We start from the raw sequence: 17056 nt of genomic DNA, 5'->3' as shown, positions 1-17056 counted from the left end.
GACGGGATCCTCGCGTTGTGCTGAAATTTGGGATGGGCTTTAGGCCCATATAGCAATTTCTGAAAATCTCTAAAGGCCCATGTGGGTTATTGGCACTAGGTGTAGTGTGAAGTTTAGTCCCACCCCGCTAGTGGAGAAGGAGTTGGACCTCTTTATAAGAGATTGTTTTCCACATGCTATTGGAGCTTGAGAATAGAAGAGGCCCTCGCGCATTCCTCCTCCGCCGCCCACCTCGCCATGTCATGACGCGGGTTGCGGGTTGCCGGAATGAGCCGAGCCGAGCTCACACCTACACGCTTATTTTTGCCAGTCACTAACGGATAGTTTCTGACAGCTGGGCCACGATCTGAGACGTCGGATCGTGGGCTGTCACGGACTCGGACGTGGGTCGAGCCCACGTCTCTCCACGCGGCTGCGCCTATATAAGTGTGCAGTGCCTCCTAACCCTAGCCGCCATGAACAGATCACATCTGCTGATGCGCACTGCCCACCGTCATTCCTTTGCTGCTGCTACCGCCGGTGACTCCATCCTGTCCGCCGCGTACACGATCGACGGGAGAGCAGGTCTTCGAAACCCTGCCCCTCTGGTTCCTGTACGGGAGAGGGGCGAATAGGTTTTTGGAAAGCGACTACGCGACTGCTCACTGTTCGTCTACTTCCTCTACATCCGCCTCGTCCTCATCATCACCATGTTCACCGAAGCCGAACGTGCCGCCGCTGAGAAGGTTAAAGCCGACAAGAAGGCCGCCGAGGACGCCGCTGCCGCCACCGCTGTGGCGGCTTCTGCCTGGCCTATTAGAGGGTATAACTCGTTTATTCCGCTCCTTCTGTTTTCTGTTTTAACCATGCTAGCGTTATACCCATGTTAGTGATTTACTCATGGATTAAGTTAATCAAAAAATTGCCTATTTACTCAACACATTGTTGGACTTATTATTTATGTTGTATGTATACTCGAGTTTATAAGACCGATTGTTTAATCCTTGTCCGTGGAGAATTAGTCTTCCACAAGAACTACTCTTGAAGGCATACCCGACACTTCTCAGTTAAAAAAATTGGTTCCTTTTTACTACCATTTCTCAGTTACTAAATTCCATGCGAGGTACTTTCTGGGGAATAATGTTGTGTACATGGATTTTTTGACCTCGAGCTTCGAGACACTTCTTATCCTTACCTTTTAAGGTGGCTCATCAAAAGTGAAGCTAACGGCGGAGCTCAAAGACACATGTCCATCTCAAGGCACTTGAACAGACTGACTCCTCAAAACATCACCAACCATAAAGACGATCGCCTCGCCGTAGAAGAATTCAGAGTTTCTTTATTCAACGTCATCGTCACCGCTGCCTAAGCCAAGACGTCGAACTGTTGAGTATAAGATTATTAGGAAATATAGGATAGATTAGAATTTGGTCCTGCCTTGTCTTGTACTCCAAGTTAATCATTGTACTCCTATATATATGCCCACGAGGCTCAAGCAATACAACGAACTATTTCACCAAACCCCTCTCTCCCTTCTAACATGGTATCAGTTTCCGGGTTCTAAACCCTAGCCGCCTTCCGCACCCGCGCGCCGCCCCTGGGACGGTCGGCCTCCATGACCGCCGCCGGGGCCGCGCCGCCCGTACCTAGGGTTCGTCCGCCGGTTGTGTTGACCGGCTGCCCTAGGGAGTCTTTCCCGAGCCCTTGCTCTGGGTTTTTTCACTCTCTCGCCAGTCATTTTAATCAGCGTTTTTCTTTTTTGGTTTTCCGATCTCAAATCGGCTTGCGTCACCTGCCGCCGTTCGTCATCTGCAGCGCGTGTCAACTTCGACATCGGATCAATCGGTTGCTGCACGGCACCCCGCTTCAGTGGCGTCATCTGTATTGACGCGGCGGCTCCTCGCACGTCCTGCCTGCGCCGCTGCCGCTCACGCGCATGCGCTAGTGTGGCTGCCGCTAAGCTGGCGTCCGCCGTACGCATCCAGGAGCCATGGCTCACGTGCATGCACATGAAGACACATGCACGGGTGCACGTCTTGGACAAGGACGTGCTACACGGCTGTAGTCGATTTGCATCACCGCTCGTCCGTGTCTTCTCAATTTTGCTCATCGCGCGTCCGGGCGGATCACCCGATGCACGTCTCCGTAAGATTAATTGAAGATCAACGTCAAGTTTAAATGTCCCTCGGCCGATCGAGTAATCGGCTGGTCCCTTCGGACCGCAGCGTCGCCGTCAATGGTTCTTCCCGCGGCTGCATCAACCCACGCGCTGCCGTTGCGTGCCTCTTCGGACCGTAGTGCCGCGGCCCGCCGTCCGTCGCCGCCATAGGTCATCCCCGTGGTTGCATCGACCCTCGCGCTGCCGCTGCGTCGCCTCGTCGGACTGTAGCGAGCGTGGTGCGTGGTCTCTGTCACCGTCCCGTGGTTCTTTTCGTGGCTGCACCGATCCGCCAGCTGCCACTGCGTCGCCCCTTCGGGCCGTAGTGCCGTGGCCCGCGGTCCATCGCCGGCCCGAGGCCGCCTGCGCTAGGCCGTCTTCGTGGCTGCAACGACCCTCGCGCTGCCGCTGCATCGCCCCATAGGGTCGTAGCGAGCATGGCACGCGGTCAACGCCGCCGCCCTGAGGTCTTTCCCGCCGTCGCCCTGACTCGCGCGCTGCCGCTGCGTCGCCCCTTCGGGCCGTAGCGCCGCGGCACGCGGTCCACTTCGCCATCCACGCGCGTCGACTCATGTGTGGTATGCCCCGCGCCGTCTCCTCGGCGCGAGAACCGTCCGCGCCGGTCTTCATCACGTTGTCGGGTTCTTCCTCGCCTACTTCGAGCATCGCCGCCACACTCCTAGCCGCCGCCGCCGCTCTTCTTCGCGGTCCACGGCGACTACCTCGACACTGGCCACCCCGACTCGACATCGACAACGGCGTTTCTCACACAGCTACCTCGACCACGGCTACACCACCTCCGCTCTCGGCTACTTCGACAAACAGCACAAAGGGCTACCGCCTTGCTTGAGCAACCTCGTCGGGTACCACTCCGGCCACGACTTCCGCGATGCATCGACCGTTACGACTGTGGGGGGTGTCCGTCGGCTTGCCTTCGGATTCTTCTCCAGTCTCACCGTATGCATCGCTACCGTTGTGACTGCGGGGGGATGTTGAGTATAAGATTATTAGGAAGTATAGGATAGATTAGGATTTGGTCCTGCCTTGTCTTGTACTCCAAGTTAATCATTGTACTCCTATATATATGCCCACGAGGCTCAAGCAATACAACGAACTATTTCACCAAACCCCTCTCTCCCTTCTAACACGAACTAAAGCTAAAATGATCCGCATGCGTGGGATCTGCGTGACCCCCTTCACCACCGACGACCAAGAGGTTGCCGGCAGAGGGGAGCCACAGGACACTAGTAGAAAACTGGGCTTTGGTCACAGGGCAATATTCACATTAGTCCCGGTTCAGTCACGAACCGGGACTAATGTGAGCATTGGTCCCGATTCGTGCGGCCAGGGGCCTGCCGGGCCTCGTGGGGGCATTGGTCCCGGTTCGTCCGGACCCTTTGGTCCCGGTTGGTGGGACAAACCGGGACCAATGGGCCACGCTCCTGGCCCACAGCCCTTTAGTCCCGGTTCATACCACAAACCGGGACTAAAGGGCTGGTCCTAGTTGCGGCCAGTGTTTAGTCCCACATCGCCAAGCGAAGGGCGCTCACACCAGTTTATAAGCCCGTCCCTCTCTGCCTTGTTGAACTCCTCTTAAAGTGAAAATAGATGCCCTTATACAGGGAATTTGACCTAAATTCATAGTAAATTTCATAGAAATTTATTATGAATTTAGGTTGAATTTTCTCTATAAGCGCATCTATGTTCATTTTTTATATTTATAAAATAAATAAACCTTAATAAAATAAATAAAAATAAATAAACCTTAATAAAATAAAATAAAATAAACTATAATAACTAAAATAAATAAACCTTAATAAATTAAGTACAAATAGCAGCATTAAATTAAATCAAAATAGCAGCAGTAAAATAAATAAAAATAAAATAATTAAAGTAAAATACATAAGTAATTAGAAATAAAATAAATAAGTTTTTTGTTGTAAGTAGAAACAAAACAAAACAAATAAAGCAAAAGAGAAAAAAACAGAGAAAAAAAATTATGCCACCTACTGGGCCACCACGGCCTGAATACGACTAGAAACCCATACATGGGCCAGGATTCAGGCCCGGAGAAGGCCCAGTAGGCCCCACAGGCAAAGAGAACAATTAGGCCCGAAAGCCTGCAGTTGAGAGGAGTTCGAGAGGGTGGGCGCAGCAGCGCTTATAAACCACTCTCGAGCTCTCTCAACTAGCGAGGTGGGACTAAACTTTTGACGCGGGGCAGCACAAGGCCTTTGGTCCCGGTTGGTGCCACCAACCGGGACTAAAGGGGGCATTGGTCCCGGTTCGTGGCACCAACCGGGACCAAAGGCCTTTAGTCCCGGTTGGTGCCACGAACCGGGAACAATGAGTTGCCTATATATACCCCATCGCCACAGCAGAGCACTCCAGAGTGCTCTGTTTTTTCTTGCCGGCGAGGGGAGGGCATTTGGGTGCTCTAGCTCACCTCCTATGCACATGAGGTGTTCGATGAAATGTCTGAGCCACACTAGTTAATCTTTCTCCTCTCGAAACTCGACCTCCGAGCTCCATTTTTCCAGAGATTTGTCTAGGTTTAGCGGTCCGTCACGTCCCGTCCCCGTCTTCACCGCCGTCGATCGCCTGCGCCGATCTCGTCGCCAGCACCACCGTGGTGAGCCTCTTGTTCTTATCTTCTTTCTGAAAGGAAAAATTCTTACTTTAGATAGTTACTTGTCTAATTTTGTTACTTTTATTATTCCTTCTTATTACATAGTGCGATGGTTTTGGTATCCGCCCCCGTTGGCCCTCATCCTGTCTATGATTCGGATGTGGTATATATTATCTTTTTATAACTATTTGGTTCATTATTGTTTATGACAAATATACCGACCAACGTGACATAGATTTTATTTATCTAGGAGGTGGTTGAACCGGAAATTCTAACCGACCCTATTGTCGAGAGGTTAAATTTAGTTGAAGAAGAAAACAATTACTTTAAGGAAAAAATAAAAAGAATTGAGGAGGAGAAGATGATATTGGAGTTGCATGTTGCGGATGTCGTCGATGATTACAAGATCAAGATGGATGCAATGCGCTTGAAGATTAGAAAGATTAGAAAATATGTCATTCATACCGAGGCTTGGTATCATTATGCCGTTGGATCAATTGTTACCTTGGTTGCGATTATGATCGCATTTGTTTTCGCATTGAAATGTTTTACATAGTTTCAATGTATGGTTTAATTAATTAGATGCTCTAGAGAGCTATATATATGTTGTTAGATGAGAACTATGTATGTACTTTGGTTTTAATGTGATGATGAACTTCTATTAATTTGGTCACTTAATTATCTATTCATGATGTTCTGTAATGGTTTTTGACACACTTAATTATATATAATGCACGCACATGAACCGGCAATGGATGTACGGTGACAGACACACCTCCGAGTACATTAAGGGCGTGAATGATTTTCTCGAAGTGGCTGAGGCAAACAAGCAGAATGGTTTTATGTGTTGTCCATGCCCTATATGTGGGAATACGAAGTCTTACTCTGACCGGAAAATCCTTCACACCCACCTGCTTTACAAGGGTTTCATGCCACACAATAATGTTTGGACGAGGCACGGAGAAATAGGGGTTATGATGGAAGACGGCGAAGAAGAAGAGGACGATGACAACTATGTGCCCCCTGAATACGGTGATGCTGCAACGGGGGAAGCTGCTGAAGATCAAGAGGAACCAGACGATGTGCCCAATGATGCTGCAAGGGGGGAAGCTGCTGAAGGTCAAGAGGAACCAGTGCCCGATGATGATGATCTCCGCCGGGTCATAGTCGATGCAAGGACGCAATGCGAAAGTCAAAAGGAGAAGCTGAAGTTCGATCGCATGTTAGAGGATCACAAAAAAGGGTTGTACCCCAATTGCGAAGATGGCAATACAAAGCTCGGTACCGTACTGGAATTGCTGCAGTGGAAGGCAGAGAATGTTGTGCCTGACAAAGGATTTGAGAAGCTATTGAAAATATTGAAGAAGAAGCTTCCAAAGGATAACGAATTGCCCGACAGTACATACGCAGCAAAGAAGGTCGTATGCCCTCTTGGAGTGGAGGTGCAGAAGATACATGCATGCCCTAATGACTGCATCCTCTACCGCGGTGCGTACAAGGATCTGAACGCATGCCCGGTATGCGGTCCATTGCGGTATAAGATCAGACGAGATGACCCTGGTGATGTTGATGGCGAGCCCCCCAGGAAGAGGGTTCCTGCGAAGGTGATGTGGTATGCTCCTATAATACCATGGTTGAAACGTCTGTTCAGAAACGAAGAGCATGCCAAGTTGATGCGATGGCACAGTGAGGACCGTAAGAAAGACGGGAAGTTGAGAGCACCCGCTGACGGGTCGCAGTGGAGAAAAATCGAGAGAAAGTACTGGGCTGAGTTTGCAGCTGACCCAAGGAACGTATGGTTTGGTTTAAGCGCGGATGGCATTAATCCTTTCGGGGAGCAGAGCAGCAATCACAGCACCTGGCCCGTGACTCTATGTATGTATAACCTTCCTCCTTGGATGTGCATGAAGCGGAAGTTCATTATGATGCCAGTTCTCATCCAAGGCCCTAAGCAACCCGGCAACAACATTGATGTGTACCTAAGGCCATTAGTTGAAGAACTTTTACAGCTGTGGAATGGAAACGGTGTACGTACGTGGGATGAGCACAAACAGGAGGAATTTAACCTGCACGCGTTGCTGTTTGTAACCATCAACGATTGGCCCGCTCTCAGTAACCTTTCAGGACAGACAAACAAGGGATACCACGCATGCACACACTGTTTAGATGACACTGAAAGTATATACCTGGACAAATGCAGGAAGAATGTGTACCTGGGCCATCGCCGATTTCTTCCGACCAACCATCAATGTCGAAAGAAAGGCAAGCATTTCAAAGGCGAGGCAGATCACCGTAAGAAGCCCGCCATGCATACCGGTGATCACGTACTTGCTATGGTCAATGATTTACACGTAATCTTTGGAAAGGGTCCCGGCGGACCAGCTGTTCCGAATGACGCTGAGGGACACGCACCCACGTGGAAGAAGAAATCTATATTTTGGGACCTACCCTGCTGGAAAGAGCTAGAGGTCCGCTCTTCAATCGACGTGATGCACGTGACGAAGAACCTTTGCGTGAACCTACTAGGCTTCTTGGGCGTGTATGGGAAGACAAAAGATACACCTGAGGCACGGGAGGACCTGCAACGTTTGCACGAAAAAGACGGCATGCCTCCGAAGTAGTATGAAGGTCCTGCCAGCTACGCTCTTACGAAAGAAGAGAAAGAAATCTTCTTTGAATGCCTGCTCAGTATGAAGGTCCCGACTGGCTTCTCATCGAATATAAAGGGAATAATAAATATGCCAGAGAAAAAGTTCCAGAACCTAAAGTCTCATGACTGCCACGTGATTATGACGCAACTACTTCCGGTTGCATTGAGGGGGCTTCTACTGGAAAACGTCCGATTAGCCATTGTGAAGCTATGTGCATTCCTCAATGCAATCTCTCAGAAGGTGATCGATCCAGAAATCATACCAAGGCTAAGGAGTGATGTGGCGCAATGTCTTGTCAGCTTGGAGCTGGTGTTCCCACCATCCTTCTTCAATATCATGACGCACGTCCTAGTTCATCTAGTCGACGAGATTGTCATTCTGGGGCCCGTATTTCTACACAATATGTTCCCCTTTGAGAGGTTCATGGGAGTCCTAAAGAAATATGCCCGTAACCGCGCTAGGCCAGAAGGAAGCATCTCCATGGGCCATCAAACAAAGGATGTCATTGGGTTTTGTGTTGACTTCATTCCTGGCCTTAAGAAGATAGGTCTCCCTAAATCGCGGTATGAGGGGAGACTGGCTGGAAAAGGCACGCTTGGAGGGGACTCAATAATATGCAGGGACGGATATTCTTGGTCTCAAGCACACTACACAGTTCTACAGAACTCTACCTTGGTGACCCCGTATGTCGATGAACACAAGAACAGTCTGCGCTCCAAACACCCGGAGCAGTGTGACGACTGGATTACATGTGAACACATCAGGACATTCAGCAGTTGGTTGGAAACACGTCTCAGAGGTGACACCACTGTTTGTGATGAGTTGTACTCGTTGTCCAGGGGACCATCTTCGACTGTATTGATTTACAACGGATACGAGATAAATGGGAATACATTTTACACGATCTCCCAAGATCAAAAGAGCACCAACCAAAACAGCAGTGTCCGCTTTGATGCAGCAACCGAGAGGGGAAAGGACACATATTATGGTTACATAATGGACATATGGGAACTTGACTACGGACATGATTTTAAGGTCCCTTTGTTTAAGTGCAAATGGGTCAATCTGTCAGGAGGCGGGGTACAGGTAGACCCACAGTACGAAATGACAACAGTGGATCTGAACAATCATGGGTACACTGACGAACCGTTCGTCCTAGCCAATGATGTGGCACAGGTTATCTATGTGAAGGACATGTCTACCAGACCGAGAAAAAGAAAAGATAAGGAAGCGAATACATCATACGATGAGCCAAAGCGCCACATCGTTCTTTCAGGAAAAAGGGACATTGTGGGAGTGGAGGGCAAGACTGACATGTCTGAAGATTATGAAAAGTTTCATGAAATTCCTCCCTTCAAAGTCAAGGCTGACTCAAGCATCCTGATAAACGATGAAGATTATCCATGGTTACGGCGCAATAAGCAAATGACACAAGAGAAGAAAAAGTGAAGACTTTCTCCCGCAACTATTATGATGATACCATGCCAACTTTGTAACAGACGAGTATGATACCATTGTCCGTTTTGTACACGAAGTGCATCCAGTTTTTGCCGTAACCCTCTCAACTTTCTTGTACATGGTATGTGCATGAAATGATGATACCATGCCAACTTTCAACCTTTTCAGAGTTCATTTGAAATGTTTTTCAATTTTAGGGTCTTATAGCTCAAAATAATTAGTAAATGCATGAAAAATAACAGGCCAAAAATTAAAAATTATAAACAGGTGCGGCTCTCTCTCAGCTAGCGAGGTGGGACTAAACTCCCACCACCACGCCGCTGTGCAAGGCCATTGGTCCCGGTTGGTGGCACGAACCGGGACCAATTCCACCCTTTGGTCCTGGTTGGTGCCACGAACCGGTACTGATGAGGCTGTGGCCCCACGAGCACCTTTAGTATCGGTTCGTGGCACGAACCGGTACTAGAGTTTCTTACTAAGCAGTTTTTTAGTCCCACCTCGCTAGCTGAGAGGCACTAGGAGCGGTTTATAAGCCCTGAGTGCAGAGACGATGAAGAAGAGGTGCAATGCTCACCTTCACGTTGCTTAGCTTCAAGCCTTGAGGAATAAGGTAGACTGCATGGAGCTATGTGCAGTGCAGTCTACACTATTCCGAAAGGCTTGAAGCAAATCAACGAGCATTGCGCCTCTTTTTTATTTTTAGTAACTTATTACAACTCCGGACTTCTAGTGTTATGACAAAATAAAATAAACTTTAATAAAATTTATGAAAGTACAATTAACATAGTATTTTCTGTTCAAAACATTATAAGAAACCTCTAGTATTATTGAAACTAAAATCATATAAAATTGATGCAACTAAAATTATCGAAGTATTTTCTATTCAAAATCATTAAAAGCAAAAAGAATTTTCATAAAGAACTTTTTTTGATAGAAACTTTAATAGCAAAAAGAATTATCATAAAGTACAATAAATAAGTAATTAGAAACAAAATAAAATAAAATAAATAAGTTTTTTGTTGTAAGTACAAACAAAACAAAAAAACTAAATACAGCAAAAAGAATTTTCATAAAGAACTTTTTTTGATAGAAACTTTAATAGCAAAAAGAATTATCATAAAGTAAAATAAATAAGTAATTAGAAACAAAATAAAATAAAATAAATAAGTTTTTTGTTGTAAGTAGAAACAAAACAAAATAAATAAAGCAAAATAGAAAACAAAAAAACTAAATACAGCAAAAAAAATTGTCGGGGCGCTGCCCGCTGGGCCCTCCAACCCTCGGGTTTGCAAATACAGGCCCAGAAGGGCTAGAGGGCTCAACGGGCAGCGCGCCAAAGTTAGGCCCAGAAGCCTTCTAGAGGAGTCCGAGACAGCAGCCGCGCCGGGGCTTTTAAACTGGTACGGGCGCCCCTCGGCTAGCGAGGTGGGACTAAACTTTTGGCCGCGACGCGGGCAGCAAGAGGCCTTTGGTCCCGGTTGGTGCTACCAACCGGGACTAAAGGGGTGCATTGGTCCCGGTTCGTGGCACCAACCGGGACCAAATTCCCCCCCCTTTAGTCCCGGTTGGTGGCACCAACCGGGACTAATGCCTACCTTTAGTCCCGGTTGGTGCCACGAACCGAGACTGAAGGCTTTGCTATATAAGCAAACACTTAGCAAAATTTGCAGATTTCATCTGCAGTTTGCCCCGACGATGCCGACGCCGCCAGGCTGCCCCGACGCCGCCCGCCGCCCCGACGCCGCCAGGCTGCCCCGACGCTGCCCGCCGCCCCCGCCGTCGCCGTCGCCGTCGCCGTTGCCCGCGCCCTCGCCGTCAGCCGCGCCCCTGCCCCGACGCGCGCCGCCCCGACCCGTCCCCGTCGTCGCCGTCGCCCTGCCCCGCCCTTCGCCGCCGTCGCCCCCTACCCCGAGCGCGCGCCCACTGCCCCGTCGCCATCCTCGCCGCCGACCCCACGGTCCTCACCTTGGTCCGGCCGGCGCCCTCCCTAGCATTGTTTCTTGTTTTTTTCATATATATATATGCTTGTTTTTTATATATATGATGATATATATGCTTGTTATCATAATTGTTTTTGTTCATATATATATATATATATATGTGTGTGTGTGTGTGTAATGATTTTTTTTGTAGAATATGATGTTTTTTTCATAGATGATCACATATATGATGTATGCATGGATGTGGATGAAATATGATGCTTTTTTGTTCATAGAACATGATGAAATATGAACAATGCATTAGGCAAAACCTTTACTTTTTTTCGAAATATGAACATGATGAAATATGAACAATGATGAAATAGGAAGAAAGGAGAAGAAGAGGAGAGGAAGAAGAGGAGAAATAAATAAGAAGAGGAAAAAAGAAGAAAAAGAAGAGGAGAAGAAGAAAGGAATAGAAGAGAAGAAGAAAAAATAGAAAAAATTCTATTTTTTTCTTCTTCTATCCTCTATTCCTTTCTTCTTCTCCTCTTTTTTTTCTTCTTTTTTTTCTTCGATCTTCTCCTCTATTCCTTTCTTCTTCTCCTCTTCTTGTTTCTTCTACGTTTTCTTATATTTTATCGGGTCTGTCGTCGTCGATATACGTACCCCTCTCCCGATAACTTCAACACGAGGGGGGGTCGATATACCCCCTCCCCGATAATATTATTTTCCCATGTACGTTCATTGTCGTTGTCGATATAACCCCCTCGCGATAACTTCAACACGTGGGGAGGTCGATATACCCCCTCCCCGATAATATTATTTTCCCATGTACGTTCATTGTCGTTGTCGATATAACCTCCTCCCGATAACTTCAACACGTGGGGGGGGGGGTCGATATACCCCCTCCCCGATAATATTATTTTCCCATGTACGTTCATTGTCGTTGTCGATATAACCCCCTCCCGATAACTTCAACACGTGGGGGGGGGGTCGATATACCCCCTCCCCGATAACATTATTTTCCCATGTATGTATGTCGTCGTTGTCGATATATATAACTCCCTCCCAGATAACTTCGACATGATGGACGGTCGATATTTATACCCCCTCTCGAGCGTGATAACTTATACCACGGGAGCACCCCCCGGCCGTCTCGCTCGACCAAAACTCACGAGGACACCCAAACCCTAGAAAAAAAGGATGTCGGTCTCCTACCCCCTCCCGCTGCGCCCCTACCCTTGAAGCGTTGCCGAGGCCACCCCAAACCCGGAATAAGCTAGGACTACGTTTGCACTAATATATCCACCTGCTGTCATGTTTGTGTAATAATTGCCATGTTGTAATATTTGCAGAAACAATGGAGCACGGACGAGACGAGCAAGCAGAAGAGGTGTTGGGGGACATAATCTTAGCCGGAGGTGATATCTTGTCGTATCTTAACGACAATGATGGTCTGGAAGAACAGGGTGAAGAAGCAGGCTACGGTGATCGAAGAGTGGAGGAGGAAAGACATGATTATGATGGCTCCGGTGACCCAATGCTGGTGCAAGAAGGAGCCCGTGGTGACGGCTCCGATGACCGAACAGAGTCCGGCCAGGTAAATATATTAGTTAAGCCTGTGCTGACTAGCTAATTGATGCATTCATTGTTTTGGTATGTACACATATTAATTAACACTCGTCTTTCTTCTTTTTTCTAGCCCTCCGGATCGAGCACAACTTCGGTAAAGAGACGAGGCCCGAAGAGAAAGTTGCGCTCGGATGAAAGGTTTGAGATCACAGCAATCGCGCGCGATGGCCAACCGATTTAACCCCTCCGGACAAAGGATGCATTTGCTGCTCAGTGCGGGGTTCTAGTTAGGGACAAGATCCCGATCAGCATCCAGCAATGGTATAAGCCTAAGAAGGAAGACCCTGAGGTGTCTTATGTCAATGATATGCAGAAAGATGATCGTTGGACTGAGCTGAAGGCAAATTTCACCCTACCGTCAGAGGAGGATCCGGAGAAGCCAGTTAAAGAGCAATTAATCAAGTCTCATGCTCTTAAGAAGATGGCCGACCTATTCAGGAGGTGGAAGAATGAGCTGAAAACGTTTGTCGACAAAGAAGAGACACCAGAATTCATCGGCCGGTATGAGAAGATCAGAGATCACTGGCCCGCATTTGTGGCCCACAAGACATCGGAAAAGAGTAAGAAGATGTCAGCTACAAACAAGAAGAATGTTGCGAAGAAGAAGCTTCACCATCGCACGGGGTCAGGTGGCTACCTCAAAGCCCGGCCTAAGTGGGCCAAGGCTGAGAATGATCTGCTTGAAAAAGGGATCGAACCACAGACAATGAACTGGACGGACAGTTGCCGGACTTGGTTCTTCGGGGCTGGCGGAACCTTGGACCCTGTATCAGGGAGGTGCGTTTGGACGAATGAGCTTTTGAGAATACCAGTCAAGAAGATTCAGCAATATATCGATGCAGCGCAGGAAGGGACGTTCGTTCCCGACAGAGAGAAGGACGAGCTCACAATGGCCCTCGGGAATCCTGAGCACCCTGGACGGACACGAGGCACGCCAGGCTCCGTTCCGTGGAAGGATGGTTTTCCGGACGTGGGCGGTTACAAAAGCCAGGAGAGGAGGAAAAAAGTGGAGCAGATCCAAATTCAGAAGCTGCACGAAAGGGTTCAAGCGCTAGAGGAACGAGACGGCAATCGACATGCCGAAACTACCCCCTCAGCTACACCGCCATCTCAGCGGAGAAGCAGCGTGGCTTCCACCGAGCTGCTTCAGCCGGAGCATGTCTTGACGGCTCCTGCTAGCTACCCCGTGGATGCTATCACGGAGTCTCAACATTGCCACCTTATGGCGCAATGGCAGAACTTCAAAGTCAAGGCGGCTGTTGGCTCTGTTTTACCTCCTGAACCCGGCGCAACCTACCACTGCCGGCCGATTCCAGAAGGATATGCTAAGGTGATGGTGGATGAAATAACGGAGGGATTTGAGGACCTCCAGCTTGACCACCCTACCGATGAAGGGGAGACTCGGCTGGGTTCAGCTCTGAAGACTCCATGCCTATGGCGGAAGGAGCTGATCAACCTTTCGAACTGGACGGCTCCGGCGAGTAAGGGCACTCCGCTTCCTCCTCCGCCTCCTCCTCCGGCGAGTGATCAGGGCACTGATCAGCCTCCTTCTCCGGCGCGTGGCGGCACTCCGCCTCCTCCTCCGCCTCCTCCTCCGGCGAGTGATCAGGGCACTCAGCCTCCTTCTCCGGCGCGTGGCGGCACTCCGCCTCCTTCTCCGCCTGTGCCGGCGCGCCAGAGCAGCCAGCCTCCTCCTTCTCCGCCTCGTCAGCAAGGGCGGAAGAGACCCGCCGCCGCTCCGGCTGCTCCGGCGCGTCGTAGTCCTTCTCCTCCGCCTCGTAAGCAAGGAAAGAAGACAGCCGCAGCCGCTCTGTCTGCTCTGCCGGCGTCTAGCAGTACAGCTGCCAGAGGCGGGAGGCAATACAGATTCGGTCCTTCTCTGAAGACTCCAGAGAAGTTACCATACGAGAGGACCGAGGAGGAAACCAGGGAGATCGTGCGAGCCGAAGTGACAAACTTCTTTGAAGGGGTGAAAGCAAAGAAACATCCACCTCCGGAGGAGAAGGTAGATCCGGTGAAAGCAAAGCGCACTCTGGCTGCCCTGACAAAACCACCCAAGTCTCCGCTGAGAGGCAACTATGAGCGCATTCTTGCAAAGACATATGCCGAAGCGGAGCGGTCGGGAAGTACTGTCAGTGATAAGAGGTTAAAAGAACGACGAGCTGGGAAAAAAATTGCCTAGCTCGGCGAACAAGCGAACCAATCGTGCCCCCCACTCAAGGTGTCAAAAGACATCGTCGCTAATGATCCGAGGATGGTGGCCGGTTATAGCAATCTTGGAGATTACCTGCCCGACGATGTACATTACGAAATCATGGAGGTCGACGAACACAAATACCATTACGGGAAGCCTCTCGTCAAAGATGAAAGATCTCTAACAACGATGATGCGAAGACTACATGATTGGTACATGAAAACCTGCAGAGAGTCTGATGGGATGAATACTTTGACGCTGAGAGTTAAACCGGAGCATGACCTCATTGGAATTGATCTGCTGAATGTTCCATTTGAGGATTTCTTTCAGTTTTACAATCAAAAGGCCCTCGATAAAACAATGATCACTTGCTACTGTGTGTAAGTAGTACTACTTCTGTCATTAAGTCTCTCTATATAGGTCAACTCTTTCATTGCATGTATTTATAATTATCCTCACTATATTATGCAGATCGAAGATCGCCGAATTGAAGAAAAGACAAATCGGTGATATTGGGTTCATTAACACAAATCTCATAGATGCATATACGGTTGAAAAACATCCCAAAGAAGCTGAGGCCAACTTGCTACGATCGTTGGTATTAAATCAAAACAAAGATATAATACTCTTTCCTCACAACTTCAAGTGAGTGTTACTGTCTTGTGCATATTCGGTTTCCCTTATTAGTCCAGGTTATGGTAATGTAATTGATGACTTATGCATGCATGCGCAGCTTCCACTGTATTCTCCTAGAGATTAAGCTTGAGCAGGGATTAGTAACCGTCTTAGACTCGAGAAGAAAAGATCCCCAGGACTATGCGAACATGACTCAAATGCTCGAGAAGTAAGTTAAATCGATTATTATCCACCATATCAGCAACTTTGTTCATTTCCTGATATCAAGTAATTGTTTTCTTTATCTGGCAAGGTTTGGAGAAAATTCAGCACAAAAGCTCCGGGACTGCCGAAGAAGCTGCAATTTAAACACCCGAAAGTAAGTACTATAGTAGCATGTTCCGCGCATCTCCTAGTGATTCAAGCACTAGTTTCATCAATACCATTTAGCATGCTTACTTATCAGTTTGACTGACCTCTATTTCTTGTAAAGTGGTTGTGGCAGGAAGCCGGGAATAATTACTGTGGATACTACGTTTGCGAGTCCATCCGCTACACGACCTGTGAGCGGGGCTACACTGAAGAACAATATGAAGTGCGTAAGCAATAATATTCACAATTTTATTTTATTACCATCATTTGTGTTGAGTTTCATTTATTCATATATATATGTATTGACCCCCTTCTTCAAATTAGATGTTTCGGAAGCGGGATGAACTCCTAGCACCAGATCGTATGCGAGGAATTCAACAGGAATTGGCGGCATTCTTCCTTGACCACGTGATCGATGAAAACGGAGAATACTATGTGGACCCTGTGTTCCTACAATTTAATTAGGAGATTGTATTGTAAGAGATAATTATTGTATATATGTAGCCGGTAGTGTCGGATAGATATACGAGAACTTGTTGTTCGACCAATCTCTCGGAGAAGGAGAGGTGGTCGATATCACTTCTCTTTGTATGCATATGTTCATGACGTTCTTCTGTTTCCTTCATTTGATTACTAGCTAGCGTGTCTAGTCCTCTCCATACGTATATAGTAGGTAGCATCGACCAAGCACGGAGATAAGAGAGGACACTTCTCTCTATTAATTAGCTAGCTAACACAATATATGAAACACCTAAATTAACCCCCCAAAACCCCTAAACCACCCCCTTTCAAAAAAAACCTCAGCTCCTGCCAGGTGCTGACGCGTGGATGCCTATTGGTCCTGGTTGGTGGCACCAACCGGGACAAAATGCCCTGCCTATTGGTCCCGGTTGGTGGCACCAACCGGGACCAAAGGCCCCCCTGCCTGGGCTGGCAGCAGGGCCCACGTGGAGGACCTTCTGTCCCGGTTCGTGTAAGAACCGGGACTAAAGGGTTAGGGTTTTAGTAACCACCCTTTAGTCCCGGTTCGAAAACCGGGACAAAAGTTCCTTACAAACCGGCGTAAATGCCCCTTTTCCTATTAGTGGGAAGACGCTGCCGGAAGTTGTTGGCTCTCTTGACACTGGTGGCTAGTTAGGGTTCCTACTTCCTGGTCGCTAGCCTCAATCTTACATAGGTCTAGCATTATTCAGATAGTCAATGTTTAACATTATTAAATAGGGATAGGGTGTGCCTGCATTCATATGGCCGAGTATTCTTTTTTATGATAATATGTGTGTCATTTATATCATAGAGATTAAAATACAAATCACATAGAGACCGACATGATAAAAATGAAAAGACAGCAGGACGTCTCTGAGTCCAACACACGTTCTGTCTTCTAGATGTCCTTGATGCAGGCCACAATCTGCATCCACTCCTCAGCTACCTGCAAGCTCCTCGCCG

This window comes from Triticum aestivum, chromosome 6D (assembly GCF_018294505.1).
Source record: "Triticum aestivum cultivar Chinese Spring chromosome 6D, IWGSC CS RefSeq v2.1, whole genome shotgun sequence".
NCBI lineage: Eukaryota > Viridiplantae > Streptophyta > Magnoliopsida > Poales > Poaceae > Triticum > Triticum aestivum.
This window is presented reverse-complemented; position numbering follows the sequence as displayed.